This window comes from Podarcis bocagei (genome assembly GCF_964188305.1).
Source record: "Podarcis bocagei genome assembly, chromosome: W".
Classification (NCBI taxonomy): Eukaryota; Metazoa; Chordata; class Lepidosauria; order Squamata; family Lacertidae; genus Podarcis; species Podarcis bocagei.
The window spans coordinates 30,198,289-30,214,466 of record NC_138131.1 but is presented as its reverse complement, the minus strand read 5'-3'; the positions used below and the strand labels follow the sequence as shown (position 1 = coordinate 30,214,466).

The following is a 16,178-nucleotide window of genomic DNA, read 5'->3' as shown; positions in this document are numbered from 1 at the left end:
AATTGATATAAAATCAACCGTAACTCCGATTTCTTCGCTCTCGGTGTCATTCAACTCAGTTCCCCGTGGACTCCATGATGCTATCCCTACTTCCATAATCCCCGAAGCGGCAGGTCACGTACGCAGGAACTTCTTAATTTGCCAAACCTTCCCTCTAGGCAATATTAGGTGGCAGACGATGCATATCTCTGACCCATTGTCTTGCCACCACCGGTACTCAATAAATGTGTATCTATGTATATTTCCCGCTCCGCATATCCCCCCTCCCTCATCCGAAAATGCTAATTAATGTAATCCCACCTTTTCATAATGTATTCATGACGTGTAAAGTATATTCATGATGTAACTTGTGAAACCCAACCTTCCCATAATGTATTCGTGACGTTTCATGCACTGTATTCTGGGATATGGAGGGAAATTTCAAAAGTTCATGTCACCCCTTTCTCTGGGTTCAATCTCGCCTTGAACCTGTTGCGCAATAAACTTGGATCTTCTGCAGTTTGCTCCTGCGTCCGGCTGAGCTCATTTTCTTCCGCAGGGACCCACGGACTTAGTCCGATGAGCTGGGTGGCAGAGTAACCCCGCACCTAGATTTTTCCGTAACAGTTGGCGCCGCAACGTGGGGCTTGCGGTTCTCCCGAGCTGCTGACTGGGGGCCCCGAAATCTTCAGCCGGCTCCAGGCCATTTTGCCTGGGAAGATCCTTTTGGACCCCCAGCCATCTTCTGGGCGGTAATCGAAAGCCCTAGGAGTTCAGCCGGGGAGCAAAAGAGGGATCCAGCCGGCTTATTATTCATCGATCCCGGGATCATCATAGAAGACGCGTGAGTATAAGGAAAAAGGAAAATCCAGTGCACTGGTGGGAAGGGGGTGGAATCTCCTGGCAACTGAATTCTCTGCCCTCCTCTCTATCGCTCCTTCTTGCCTTTCTCTTGGTCCGGTTAGTGAGAGAGACCGTGGACCGCTGCTCAACCCGAAAGGGGGGTTCTGAGCTCTATCTCTTTTCCTTAAAATCTCCAGCCAGCCGCACCAATTGGGAGTCCGAAAGTAAGACGGTGAGACCCGGCTTGGAAAGACAGCCGACTTTCCGCAACGGGCATCCCAGTTGAAAGCAAGGGGTTGGAGCTCTCTTTCCGAACTTCTCTAGCGCCCGGCAAGGGGGCGGGAAGTGGTCTTGCTTTCTATCCCAATCCCAGCCGCACTGGTCGGTGCCACATAACCGTGCGTGAGCCCGCTTCCAAAAGCAAGGGGGATTTTCAGTTCGAAATTCTATCCAGGGACCACCCAATCTGGCACCGCATGGCGCGGGCGTCCAGTAGGGCCCCTTTTCCTGAGATGTGACAATAGGTAGGAGGTTGCCAGGAGGGATAGCCCATGAGGAATTGGGCAGGACCGGCAGAGTGGAAAGAGACCCCAGGTTATAGGAAATAAGGAAATAAGGAAATAGGAAATAGGAAAGGGAACGCAAGGAACCGGATAGCTAGAGCTCTCTAAAACCCACTAAGGAAGTTGCCAGGCAACTAGAAGCCCCTTCTCCTCTTTACTATACGTCCCTGTACTAAGCATACCAAACCCCTAGACATACCAATCCTAATCAACCCCTCTTTTTCCCCTTCTCTATCCCAGACCCCCCCCCCAAAAAAGGAAAAAGCAAAAGAGCAACAACAGCAACGCATGCATCTATAAAGGGGTACCCAGTCAACCAAGCGTTGTGAGCCCTACCAGTCTGATTACCTGGTGGTGTGTTTGAAGAGGCAAGGAGGCTCATAAAACCATGTGGGACCTTCCTACTAATTTCACTTAATGAAGCCAAAGGTAGTGGCCCATCTCCTTGCAATAACCAACTAAAGGATGAGAATATATATGTTTACATGTTGTCTGTTATGTGTGTTGTCTGTTAATACATATATGAGAATATGTATGTTTACATGTTGTCCGTTATGTGTGTTGTCTGTTCCTTCTGTCTCTGGCAGACTGCCTTTCTTAAGTGTGCATAGTTTAAACTGCAAGCTTGCTTCAAAATTTAAATCTAAGGAAGCCATGCTGGATCTTAGCAGTCCTAAATAAGACAAAAATTGAGAATGAAGTGTGCAAATGTTTACCCCACCTCTTGCTTTGCCCCAACTTTTGAGATTGTGAGTCTACAGTCTTATTTTGGAAGGTGCTGATAACCTAATGTTTCTGCTGCAAAAGCCTAGTTGAGCCAACTGCTCTCAAGCTAAAATGCAGTGTATGTATTTCATTAAGCATATGCCTATGAAAGTATGGTGTTCCTTCTAAGAAAAATATCTGAGTCCAGGTTTAACTTTGATTTGGTTGGACAGAAGAGTTATTGTAAGGCTCCTGATATCAGTCTCTATAAGACTTCCTGGCCTCTTTTCTTAGAAAATGCCCCCCCTTGTTTCATTCTGTCTCTTTCAGGGTTTTTTTCCCCCTTCTCCTTCTTATTCTGTGCCAGGTAAATTTACTCCTGAGTAAGCTTCCTTTAAAGGAAACTGCAAGGGGGGGCATAGATTAGGCTTACTATTGCTCTGCAAGTTCAACAAAAAACAAATCTATGGCTGTTTTAACTATGCTTTATAAGAGATCCTCTCCCTATCTTAGGAAAAATGTTCACTTCAATATTCCTTTAAAGATAATTTCTATAGGAACTTGCACTCTCTAGTCTAAGGAAGTAAACTCTCACTCAAACTAGCTTCAAGATCTGCTAAAAGGGTTCTGTATAGAATTGGGTACTTTTATTTTCCTCTTCCTTAGTACATGATAGGCGCATGGCTTGTGATCTCTTCTCCAGTTGTGTCTGTGTACATAAGTATGTGTGTGTTTCTGGTAGTACAAATCTTGCTATGAACCCTGTATTTTAGGGTTGGACTAGATGACCCCAGGTCCCTTTCAACTTTCCCAATTTGTGGCTGATGAGTTGAAATTCAGCCCAGGTTGGCTCTTTGTTTTTTTAAAAGGTGTGATGACAGGTGAAAGCCATGATGTTTGAAGCAGAACTGGTGATATCAGGCATTTAAGTGATTACAGTGTTTATCATTTTGTCTATTATTTACAAAAATTAGACTTAAAAGTCTACTCAAAGTTTAAGCACATACAAATGGATAATCAAGTAGAATTAGCCTTGACCAATCCATTTGTCTGCAAATGGTAAGGCCGAAATGACTGAGAATGTTTAAAAAAAAAAATTTAAAAAAAAAATTCCTATGAATTCTAACTCTCTGGCCATTTTTACTCATAAATAAGAGAGCGGTTGATTGTTCCGCGAATGGCCAGAGGGATATTAGCCCTTTCCTGTACATAAAGGAAGCAGTCTCGTTTGCTTGGGCTGAAATCGCTAGCTTTGGTGAATACTTAAATTGCTGAGTTTCTCTTTTTTGTTTAAAATCAAACCCTGTTCTCAAAATCTACTCCATACCCTTCCCTTCCCTTATTCAAATGTTAATTTAGCCAAAGGATGCAACATTTTCAATAGTACAAAAGGTTTGCTGAGACATGAACTCTGCACATGCACAGAGGCTAGATCAGCTAAAGAAGAGAGAGAGAGAGAGAGAGGACGGGGGGGGGAACTGTAAGGAGGGAGAGGAGGTTTCTTCCAAATGTAAAAGAAAAGTCGGAACCATTGAAGGAAATCACCCTTAATCTGTCTTTGCTCCAGGGGCTACTTAAGACAAAAGGCTAAAAAAAAAAAAAACAAAAAAAACTAGCCCATCAAAAGTCAAGAGTTTTCCAGGTTCCAAATCTTAACATGCCAAATTCTTTTCACAGGTAAATATCAAAGCATTCCCCCCTCAATGGGAATTTTAGGAACAGCATTTCCTGACAGGCTTCTCACATGAAATAATTTTCCCTTTTAACAGGATATGTGAACCCCGATAACAAAGTGTTTGTCCCTTTTTCCTCCCACAGCAACTTTCTTTCTGTTTTGTGAAACACGTCTGAATCCCTGCTATATTAGTGACTTCCATCTCTTTGTGGCTTTGACACTTTTTTCAAGTTACAAATAATCTGTTTTCATTTATTTAATACGTTTCTCCATGATGTCTATGAAGTTAATCGAAGCACAACCAAACATTGTTTGTGGAATGGTACTTGTTTACCTTCGGCCTGAGCATCTCTTATTAATTCTGTCATTTTGGCTAGTGCAAGGTACTTACACAACCTTAAATTGCCATTCATTATTAATTGTGTGTCTTAGCATTTATTTATTTTTGGTTCCTCATAGCTCATTTTGTGTGTTTGTGTTTTACTTTGGGGACATGTTCATCACATGTTGAAAGTCAGTCTCATGAAGTTCTTTTATTGGATAGCACATGGTGAATTTTAAGTTTTCCCCATTGTTTTCCCTTTTTTTTCAGTCCAGTAGTAATATGTGTGGTTTTGATAATATCTTTGTACTATTTAATAATAGTTATTTTCTGAATCCGATGTCTTTGTGTCAAGTCCATTTTCATCTAACTGGTAATCTAATTTTTTTGCTTCCTTTTTATTTTTTAACCTTTGTATTTTTTACAGTTCTCTTTCTATACATGTGGAGTAATTTTTTATTTTATAATATGAAAAGAACAACAACAACAACAAAAACTAAGTGAAGAAAAGCAAACAAACTTAGCAGATAATAACAGTAGTTATAGGAAAATGTGATAATAATATTGGAATGAATGAAACGCTTAATTCGCTAAGATTTTATTATTTGCAACTTCCAACAGAAACCGAAGGACATCACATCCTTTTCGCCTTTTGCCCCCTCCCTTTTCTAACTGTCTTTAAGCCCCAAAACCCTGCCCCTTACAGGATATCACTTCTACAGATGCAATGATGAAAAGCAGCAACAACCCCTCATGGCTAAGGGGAGGAGTTGAATTGCAAGGACATTTTCTCACTTTTGAACCTTAAGACTGTGCTCCAGGATTCAAAAGATACATGCATAAAAGATCACAATTGTGTCAAGATATGTAACTGATATTTAATTAGTTTGTTTTGTATTATGTGTTATTATGTAAGAATGTTGAAATGTGTCTGACAGTGTGATTTCCACAAAGGAGGGCAATTTTTTGTGTGTAATTGTTTTTATGTTTAATGTCTTATTGCTTACACACCAATGGAGAATTCTCATGCATTTTATACTTTCTAATAGCTCACACTATTGTGTAGTCCAATGTTTAGATCAACTTGTAACCACATTTAATTGTTCCACCGCCAACTTTCCCTATCCATTTTAAAATGTGTTAAACCTCGTTTTGCCAAGGACAAGCTTCTGGATCCATAAAACACCAGGTACATGAAGGTGCATATGCTTTGGTTTAGCAGGAATGATCCCTTATAGAGTTAAATTGACTTATTTGGACAACTGCCCTTGTTAAGAATGGTTTTCTTTTAACAGATTGGTTTGAAGAGTTGAGAACCATGGGGCAAGATAAATTCAAATTGGACTCAGTTTGAATTGGGCAAGTGTATCCAGGCTGCAATTAGCCTTTTGGTCCTTTAAGTGCAAGTGAGCAACCCCCATGCGTGCAAAACCACAGCCTATGATAGAATCCCATAGGAAGGCCAAGGCGAAGACCTCTCCCTCACGAGATGTCCAGCCTGTGCCAGCTATGGTGAATGCCAGGCAACATGGTTAAATGAAAGCCCCGAGGGGATTCAACAGACAGGATGTGTTGCTGTAGCACTATGTCACTGTGAGACCACAGAAGAGCTAGCTTGACACCTGAGAAATACACAAAAATGGCGAAGGACAAAACACCAACTGCATTTTTCAGTCATTAGTGGACCTTCCTGCTAGGTGTAAAGCATAAAACACTATTGAGAATGCCACAAGTAATTTAGCAACAAAATACAAGAGGTGTTCTTTATATAATACCCTATATGCAGCTACCTGCACTGCTATACTTGCAAATGACCGTAAGAGGCATGGCTTGCAAGTCCCTTTCAGGTTTGCATAAAGCCACACATCCCATTCACCGAGATTTAGGGTGCGGAGAAAAGATTTGCAAGTTCTTACAGAACTTTAATGCAAATCTATCTCCGAATGGGGGACTGATACGGAACGGAAGGGGGGGGGCTCCTTTCCCCCTTCCTTCTAGGAACATCTGAGGCCCCGCTTATTCCTATGGCCCCGCTTTAGCCAATCACAGCCATGCATTCGTCCTGCAGAAGCTAGCTCAGGGAGCCCCTGCACGCCTCATTTCACCCCTGACAAGCTGCTGACGGCCCCCCACGGCAAGAACAATGGATCCGAAACCAGGGACCTCCTGTTACAATGTATCCATTCTGTTTCTGCTTTTGCCCTATAGTACAGAATGGGTTTGAAATCATTGAAATCTTTAGAAATTGATATAAAATCAACCGTAACTCCGATTTCTTCGCTCTCGGTGTCATTCAACTCAGTTCCCCGTGGACTCCATGATGCTATCCCTACTTCCATAATCCCCGAAGCGGCAGGTCACGTACGCAGGAACTTCTTAATTTGCCAAACCTTCCCTCTAGGCAATATTAGGTGGCAGACGATGCATATCTCTGACCCATTGTCTTGCCACCACCGGTACTCAATAAATGTGTATCTATGTATATTTCCCGCTCCGCATATCCCCCCTCCCTCATCCGAAAATGCTAATTAATGTAATCCCACCTTTTCATAATGTATTCATGACGTGTAAAGTATATTCATGATGTAACTTGTGAAACCCAACCTTCCCATAATGTATTCGTGACGTTTCATGCACTGTATTCTGGGATATGGAGGGAAATTTCAAAAGTTCATGTCACCCCTTTCTCTGGGTTCAATCTCGCCTTGAACCTGTTGCGCAATAAACTTGGATCTTCTGCAGTTTGCTCCTGCGTCCGGCTGAGCTCATTTTCTTCCGCAGGGACCCACGGACTTAGTCCGATGAGCTGGGTGGCAGAGTAACCCCGCACCTAGATTTTTCCGTAACACCACCAACCGGAGCAAATAGCTGTAGACCAAAGTTTATTGCGCAACAGGGTCAAAGAGGAATTTGGAACCCCGAGGATGGGGTGACGACTTTTTAAAACTTTCCCACCATATCCCAGAATACAGTTCAAAGGGGAGGGGTTAACCTTGGCAAACATGTCCAGACAAGTCCTTGGTACAACATCAGCATAAGCAGACATGTCAGGGCAAGACCCAGGTGTTAGATTAGCATAGGCAAACACTTCTGAAGTCCCACCACCCAAAGTAAAACAGAACTTCCTTTGCATGTCTGGCCCCTTGGCAAGTTTGGGGATGGGATTAGGCTCTCCTTGGTATGTAGCCTTTTTAATCCATGGGTAGGAAAAATTGTTGCACCCGAGCAGAGACAAAAGGAGCCAAACGACACCAAGGGGTTAATCCAGAGAAAGAGTGTTTTATTCTGCCATGGGGGGGGGGGGCAGAGGCACCTGTGTGATTCAGTTCACAAAAGACAGGCCGCAGCAAAAAGTATTTTACATCAGGTTTTTATCCTGTTCTCCAAAGCCCCTCCTTCCCTCTCCCCCTTCACAGATTCTTACATAGAAATGTTGCTTTTCGTTCTCTGACTCTGTTCCCGGAAGTATGTTGCAAGTCAATGTACCAGGACAAGGTTATCTTGGATCTGGGAAGCGAAAGGCTTTACTGTTCTCAGCTGTAGGTTTGTTACAGCGTTTTTGTTACAGAGAGGACTGCTTAGCTCATGCTTTTTGTCTTAGAGGAAAATGCAGTTTTAAAATGCGTACGCCGAGGCCTGGCTGGGGGGGGGGGGGAATTCACAAACAGTTTTTAGGGCTTTCTGGGGTAACCCTAACTACCCCTTCATTCCACACCTCTCAATTTTGGGCAGCCTCCAAGGCTCGTCCCAGGAAGGCACAGGCTGATATACTCGGGTCAGAGCTATAATCTGGGGGCGAAGCATGCGTGAAATCATATTGCGTGTCATTGTATGCAAGCATTGCAGCAGGCAAGGTACAGAAAAGCAAAAAATTAGCAAGATGAACAGTGGGCCAAGCAGCAGCAAAAACAGGCCTTTTACCCATCCTAGGTTTGGCAACCAGTCAAGCCATGACATGTCCCATCCCTCCCAGGTTTCGGTAGGAATATGGGCCACTGTTTCAAGTCCTGCTGCCAAATTGCGAATGGCTTCACCATGATCAGAGATGTTAAAGCAACAGGCCCCACCCGTGAGATTTAACGCTGCACAAAAGCCGCCATATTGCGCCAGGAGAAAGTCCAACGCTAAGCGGACTGAGAGAAACGCGTGTCTCATCCAATTGCGTGGCAATTAACCTAAGGGCCGTGGCTGTTGTGTTAGCAACAATCTCTACCACTGCCTGGAGTCTGATTACGCGGTTCAAGTTCTAGATCAGCCCCCTTGCCCCAGAGATTTTCTCTCCCCGATTCCATGAGGCTGGAGAATAATGGGCCAGTATCCTTTCTGGAGGCCACTGATTTTTGCCCCAATTCTGGGAACTCCCACCTGCAATTGTTGCCAGGTCAGTCGAAACGCCTCCTTCTAGGGAGTGCAGAGGCAATCTGGTCAGGAATCCACATGGGGGGGTATTAAGTAGGCTGGAAAACAGACCCCGTACCATCCTCTTGGGAGGGCATAGAATCATAGAAGAGTTGGAAGAGACCACAAGGGCCATCGAGTCCAACCCCCTGCCAAGCAGGAAACACCATCAGAGCACTCCTGACATATGGTTGTCAAGCCTCTGCTTAAAGACCTCCAAAGCAGGAGACTCCACCACACTCCTTGGCAGCAAATTCCACTGTCAAACAGCTCTTACTGTCAGGAAGTTCTTCCTAATGTTGAGGTGGAATCTTCTTTCTTGTAGTTTGGATCCATTGCTCCGTGTCCGCTTCTCTGGAGCAGCAGAAAACAACCTTTCTCCCTCCTCTATGTGACATCCTTTTATATATTTGAACATGGCTATCATATCACCCCTTAACCTCCTCTTCTTCAGGCTAAACACGCCCAGCTCCCTTAGCCGTTCCTCATAAGGCATCGTTTCCAGGCCTTTGACCATTTTGGTTGCCCTCCTCTGGACACGTTCCAGTTTGTCAGTGTCCTTCTTGAATTGTGGTGCCCAGAACTGGACACAGTACTCCAGATGTGGTCTGACCAGAGCAGAATACAGTGGCACTATTACTTCCCTTGATCTAGATGCTATACTCCTATTGATGCAGCCCAGAATTGCATTGGCTTTTTTAGCTGCCGCGTCACACTGTTGGCTCATGTCAAGTTTGTGGTCAACCAAGACTCCTAGATCCTTTTCACATGTACTGCTCTCAAGCCAGGTGTCACCCATCTTGTATTTGTGCTTCTCATTTCTTTTGCCCAAGTGCAATACTTTACATTTCTCCCTGTTAAAATTCATTTTGTTTGTTTTGGCCCAGTTCTCTAATTTGTCAAGGTCGTTTTGAAGTGTGATCCTGTCTTCTGGGGTGTTAGCCACCCCTCCCAGTTTGGTGTCATCTGCAAATTTGATCAGGATGCCCTTGATAGGCCTTCCTGCCACACACCCAGTAAACGTCCTGACCATGGGCAGATATGGTGCCTGTTAGCAAGCGGGCCAGGCATGCAGTCAAATTGGAACCAGAAAAAGTTCCTGTCTCGGACTCAGGCATGTTTGTTGGGGTTGGGAAGGTACGATCACAGTGGGAAGTGCCCACATAGGTCTGAGCGTCACTGGCGTCATTCGATTTGTTGACACAAAGGCAGCCAGTGATCCGGTGAACCAGGAAAGGGACAGAATGATTCCATAAAGAAGAATGGTTGCCCAGAGGCTGGAAGGCAACAAGTGGAGTTGTGACCAAGGACTCATTCCAAGGCACAGGGAGGAGTGGCATTCCTCCCAGAGCATCTACAGGGGCCAGGGTGCAGACGGCACAATTGGTCCAATTCGCAGAGAACGCAACCATCTCGGCAACCTGAACCCACTTATTATTTGTGTGGTGGGCCCCCCACGATTGAAGCAGTTGTCTGGTCAGTGTGAGTGGTATTGGCATTTCTAAGGTCAAAGGCAACAAAAATACCAGCACGGGTACCAACAGTCGTATCTGAGCCATTTTATGCACGGGGAGGGGCTTAGGTAAGTGCCAGAGAGCGGGCTGGGGTGTAATTACGCTGAAAGAAAAGACCCACTAGACACCCTCCTCTGCAGGGGTGGCGTAAAGCAAACCAGGCCCAGGTACCTTCAATAAAGTTCAGTTATGCAAAAGGAAAGGAAAGAAAATGTCCCCTTTCAATCCACGCTGGTTGCAGGAGCTGGAGTGCAGTCTGGAGCACGTCTGGAAATGGTGAGTCGAAGCGGCTCTTGTTGATGCGGTGTAACAGTCCAATCCGAGAAGGCCTTCTTTACACGGGTATGATGTATCCAAGGAGCTATGCCGGAGACTTTAACAGCCGTGGGAGTAGAAAGTAAGACGATGTGTGGTCCTTTCCAACAGGGCTGGAGCGGCGTCTGGGCCCAATCACGTATCCAGACCTCATCACCCGGTAAAAACGAATGGAGGGGCTCAACCAAGGAGCAAGGCGTCCTGGCAAATTGCCACCTGTTGAGAGAAGAAAACACACGCGAGAGAGACTGCAAATAGTTTTCAATATGCATATCATGAGTTGAATGTGGAGATATCATTTGCACATAAGGCAGGGGCCTAGCAAACATTAATTCAAAAGGACTCAGATGAATATGCTTAGCGGGAATACTTCGAACGCGAAGCAATGCGAGAGGCAACATGCTAACCCAATTTTAGTTCGTTTCTTGGGTTAGTTTTGACAGCTGGTTTTTCAAAGTCCTATTCATACGTTCAACTTTCCCAGAGCTTTGAGGCCTGTAGGCTGTGTGAAGTTTCCAGCTTCCACCCTTCCTGTGTAAGTGCAGACAGCCACTAAGAGATCATGGTATAAGCCACACCTGGGCAGTTCAGTGAAATCAATAATTAAGTCCTCCATGGGAGCTGTCCCTTGATGTTGAATTCCGGAAGGAGGTAAGGGTCCTGTTCTGGGATTCTTTTTCTGGCAGAGAACACAACGCCTCCAGGCCTCAGAAGCTAACCTTGGATCTATAGTAACTGCTCCCAAGATCTTTGGCCAGAGCATCGGGCCCCACGTGACAGGAGTCGTGGTACCGACGCACAACTTGGGGGGCTAGGGACTCTGCCACCCATAGGCAGTTGTCAGGTGTAAGATACCATCCCTCATCAGTAGTTGCCAACTTCTCAGCTTCTGCCACTTGTCGCTCCTGTGTGGTGTATGGTGGTCTAAGGCTAGTATCCACAATCTTCTCTGGTATCAGGGATCCCAGGAAGAGAGCAGGTGCCTCTTGTCTAGCTGCTTGTTTAGCTGTTTTGTCGGCTAGGCGATTGCCCCTGGCCGCATCACTTAGTCCAGTTTGATGTCCATAACAATGTATCACAGCCACTTGGCTGGGAGCCCATACTGCAGTTAAAAGATCCATAAGGGCTTGGGGGTGCTGCACCTGGCTCCCCTTTGACGTGAGCATGCCACGCTCCTTCCAAAGTGCTCTGTGGGCATGCAGGGTAAGAAAAGCATATTTTGAGTCAGTATATATATTAATGTCTATGCCTTCAGCCAACTGTAGTGCAAGCTGAGCGGATGAAGAAGGGGGAAGTGGGGAGGCTTCAATGATTTCCCCTTCCAGGGCTACTACAGCGTACCCCGCTTTTCGTTGGCCTCCCTCCAGAAAGCTGCTACCATCCACAAACCAGGAAGGCCAGGCAGGATTTGGCATGTCCTTCAAATCAGGTGTACTAGAATAAACTTCATCCATCACCTGTAAACAATCAGCTCAGCAATTGTCACCTCTGGGCACTTCCTGGAGTCCCTTTTCCAAGGGCAAAATAGCGTTGGAATAGAGGAAAATGGCAAAGGAGTTGATTTTATGATTTTTTAAAGCTAGGTAACTTACCTAAGCTGTCAAGTTGAAAGAATACATTCAGGCATAATATTTGTAACATTTAACAACTTTAAAGATGTGCCCCCCCCATAATTTTCATAAGAATATGTCCAGCCAATATGTCCATCCTATGTCAATAACAAATTGTTGCTGTTTTTTGGTTGAATATATGGTATATGGACCTAAGAGGTATCTAAAGCCATTTGCACATAACATTTGCCGCAACCCTGTAATAGGAATTTTATGCTCTTAAATATATGATAATGTTCATAAGTGTACCAACCAAGCACATATATAGATCAGCACAGGAAGACACGCCTGGAACCTTTTTGGTTCCTAAACTGAGCAAATGTTTTCTCTGCAAGGTCAAACCGGAAAAGCCTCCCCATTGTCTTTTCCTTCACAAATCCTGTCTTAAGGGTATGTCTGTGTTTGAATAGGGTGTCAGCCTGTGACCTGGCCCAGGAACTAAGTATTTATCATTACAAAAGACTGGCCAGGCTCCCCAGGCAATCCAATCAAGGAACCTGCCAGACAGGAGATAAACAAAAAAGGGAGAAAAACAATATTAAAAATTCTATTTTGGACTGCCTTGTCTGTGATGTAGGTGTGATGTATCTGAGGGGTGGTCTTAGGTTACACCCCTTCTGTGATGTATGTATGATGTTCCAGGGGGTGGTCTTGGTCTACAGGGTGGCAATTTCAAAAGTCTTTATAAGGCCTTGCGCACCATTGTTCTGGGTCCTTCCTCTCTCCTGCAAGTGAGGGGAGCACCCTGTTGCAACAGTTCAATCAAGGCCAAGCCTACAGGCTGCTGTTTTGCTCCAAGTAATCCTAGTTGGTGTCTTTGTTTTCGTCCAAGGGAGCCCTCGGATTTTTCCGCTAACACCCCAGAGTCAAAATAAAAAAATTCCTTCCAGTAGCACCTTAAAGACCAACTAAGTTAGTTCTTGGTATGAGCTTTCGTGTGCATGCACACTTCTTCAGATACACTGTATGTATGTGTGTGTGTGTGTGTGTATGTATGTATGTATGTACAGTATGTGTGTATCTGAAGAAGTGTGCATGCACACGAAAGCTCATACCAAGAACTAACTTAGTTGGTCTTTAAGGTGCTACTGGAAGTAAATAGTGGAAATCTCAGGAAAGAAAGGGGGGGAGCATATAGGCACATGAAGTGGCAGAGATTCCCCTTGAAAGATGGGGCGAGAAGAGAGAAGCCAAGAGAGCCCCAAAGGCGCCTCCGTCTCTGATAGGCAGGGTGCTTTTATTATTCATATTATTACAGTGGAACCTCGGTTGTGGAACGCCTCCATTGTCGGGCGTACACTCCTGAATTAAAAAAAACACATTCAGATCTCAGGGTGTTTCACACCATAATATACAAGAGGAAAACAAGTCAATAAGTAAACAGCAAAAGAAGACCCCTCCCCTTATTCTATTCTGGACTCTCCTCCTGCCCCGTCCTGCTCCAGTGGCTGGAGAGATCCTGGAGCTTCACCGGAGGCCAGGCAGCAGCGGCAGCTGAGGAGCGTAGAAATGTCGGGTCAGAAGGGACCCTGAAGGTTATCTAGGGGGCTGGACAAGATTTTATTACTTATGTGCCTCCCATCTGACAGGGTTGCCCCAGCCACTCTGGGCGGCTTGCAGTAAAATATTTTAAAAGATGACCCTCGAGGTCCCTACCAATTCCTCTCTCTGTGTAAATTATTGAATGTGCCTACATGCCATTTTTTGTTTACTGAAAGCTCAAAGCAGCTTACTTTAACAGAAATAAACAAATCACATTGTTCCAAATCACAGAACACAATTAGGAGCACTGTGAAATATCAGCAACAGTGCTGTAAAACAGACAAATGAACCCACAAATCAGCACTAGAAAATGAACAGACTCAAGGAGGCTCCAAAATTTGTCCAGCCAGAAGCCTCCGAAAGAGAAATATGATTTCTGTCAAACAGGGAACTCCTGGCCAAACTTGTGGCTTCCCGTGGCCACCTACAGAAGGCAGCGTTCCCAAAGGGGGGCATCACAATGTTGTTTTATGGTTTTTTATCCCAACACCTTGTATCATCAGGAATCCCTGGTGGGCGGCTGCCCAGGCTTCTGAGACAAGGCAGCAGCAGAGGAGAGAGAAAGGTTTGGAAAGGAGCCCAGCCCCCTGCAATACAGTTGATAAAGCAAGCCTCTTGTGGGGGTTGGGCTAGATGACCCTTGGGCTCCCTCCCGCCTGGCCTGCGGAGCCCCCTGTGCCCTCTCCTCCCCCCTTGGCCCCTCACCCTCTCCCTCCTCCTCCTCCTTGCAGCGGCCATGGAGCCCGAGACGCGCAGCGTGCAGATTGAGTTCCCTCACTACGCCGCCGTCCTGCTGGAGTCACTCAACAAGCACCGCCTGGAGGGCAAGTTCTGCGACATCGCCATCCACGTCCAGGGCCGCGTCTTCCAGGCGCACAAGAGCGTCCTGGCCGCCTCCTCGCCCTACTTCCACGACAAGCTGCTCCTGCATGACACCAACTGCATCGTGCTGCCCGGCGTCATCGAGCCGGACGCCTTCGAGAACCTCCTGCAGCTCATCTACTCGGGGCGCCTCAGGCTGCTGCTGGAGGCCCTGCCCAGCCACCTCCTGGTGGCCAGCGGCCTCCAGATGTGGCAGGTGGTGGACCAGTGCTCAGGCATCCTCAAGGAGCTGGAGGGCGGCGCCTGCCGGCCTTGGTCCAGCCGCGCCAGCGAGAGCCAGTCGCCCAGCAGCAGCAACTACTTTGGCTCCAGGGACGAGGCCGAAGCCGAGGCTCCTGGGCGGCGGCGGCGGCGCACCTGTCCCGACGGCGAGGTCCTGAAGATTCGCGTGCCGCCGGACGACGAGGAGGACGACGAGGAGGAGGATGAGGAGCACCAGGCGCAGATCTGCAGCGGCTCCACCAACGGGCCGGCCAAGGCCGAGGAGAGCCGGGTCAAGGAGCCGCCCTTTGCCTCGGCCCACGAGGCCCCCAAGGTCTTCTACATCAAGCAGGAGCGCTTTGACGCCGAGGAGGCGGCGGCCTCGGGCTCGGGGCTGGGCGGGGCCGGCAGCAGCTCGTGCCTGTCAGAGGCTGGCTTCTTCAAGTCTCTGGGCAGGCCGCTGGCCGTGTCGGGGCTGTGCCCGGCCGAGATCCAGGAGAGCGGTGAGGTCAGCTACCTGCTCCCTGGCGCCCCGGCGGCGTCCTCGTCCAGCGGCCCCGGCGGCGGCGGCTTCTCGGCAAAGGCGGACTCGGTGGCCTTCCCCGAGAGCTCGTGGAAGCCCGTGGACCTCCATGGCAACGAGATCCTGGCGCACGCCGTGCACGGGCAGGTGGTTCACGCGCCCGTCAAGCTGATGTCTGCGCCCGACGGCAAGAAGTTTGGCTGCCTGTGCGGGAAGCGCTTTGCGGTCAAGCCCAAGCGGGACCGCCACATCATGCTGACCTTCAGCCTGCGCCCCTTTGGCTGCTCCGTCTGCAACAAGAAGTTCAAGCTCAAGCACCACCTGACCGAGCACATGAAGACGCACGACGGCAACCTCTACGCCTGCGAGGACTGCGGGCGCAAGTTCCGCGTCCAGAGCTGCTTCCTCAAGCACAAGGAGATCTGCAAGGGGCAGGGCTGGGCCACCGCCTGCTGGACCTACAAGTAGAAGCAGGGGGGAGAGGCCCACCCAGAGATGGATGGAGGGATGGGAATCCCTGTGGACCCTCTTGGGGGCACAGAGGCGGGTTTGGGGGTCAGGGGGCCAGAGTACGTGTGGTGGGCAGGGCACCTCACCCTGTGCTGGGGGGCGATGGCATAGACACGCCCAAAGACCCCCCTTCACCAGCCCCGCCACTTTGGGGATCAGGCTGGCGTGAAAGGCAGGGAGCGAAGGGTTAAGCCCCAGGTGATGGGGAGGGGGGGCTCCGTCAAGAGGGCTCTCCCCTTCCTGGACAGTCCCCCCTTCCCAGGCATGTAAGCTGTGGGGCCTCGTACAGGCCTGCTCTTCCTGCCCCACCTTCTTTGGGGGGGGAGTCCCTGCTGCCCCCAGGTGGCGTCTGCGCACCCCCCACTTCTCTGCCTCTGTCTGGACACCATTTAAAATCCAGTTCAATGCACAATTTTGAAATCAACATTAAAACCCCACCATTCACACAAACTGGCTGCTGGATGAGGACGTGGAAAGCTGCTCTCGTTCAGCCCCTCCAACGGCTCCGGGGGGAAATGGGGGGCCGAGAGAGGCCTCCCCGGCTGCTGCCCTCCCTGGTCTTCCGGTGGACTGGCTCTGGACATGGAGGCTCCACT

At 47.7% G+C, this 16,178-nt stretch overlaps 1 pseudogene across 1 annotated transcript; it reads left to right on the top strand.

Moving 5' to 3' along the window:
- The first annotated feature begins 14,202 nt into the window (after positions 1–14,202).
- LOC308577932 (zinc finger and BTB domain-containing protein 9 pseudogene) lies at positions 14,203–15,840 on the top strand (annotated as a pseudogene). The gene has a single exon. The product of its transcript is annotated as a zinc finger and BTB domain-containing protein 9 pseudogene (transcript).
- The last annotated feature ends 338 nt before the right edge of the window (positions 15,841–16,178 follow it).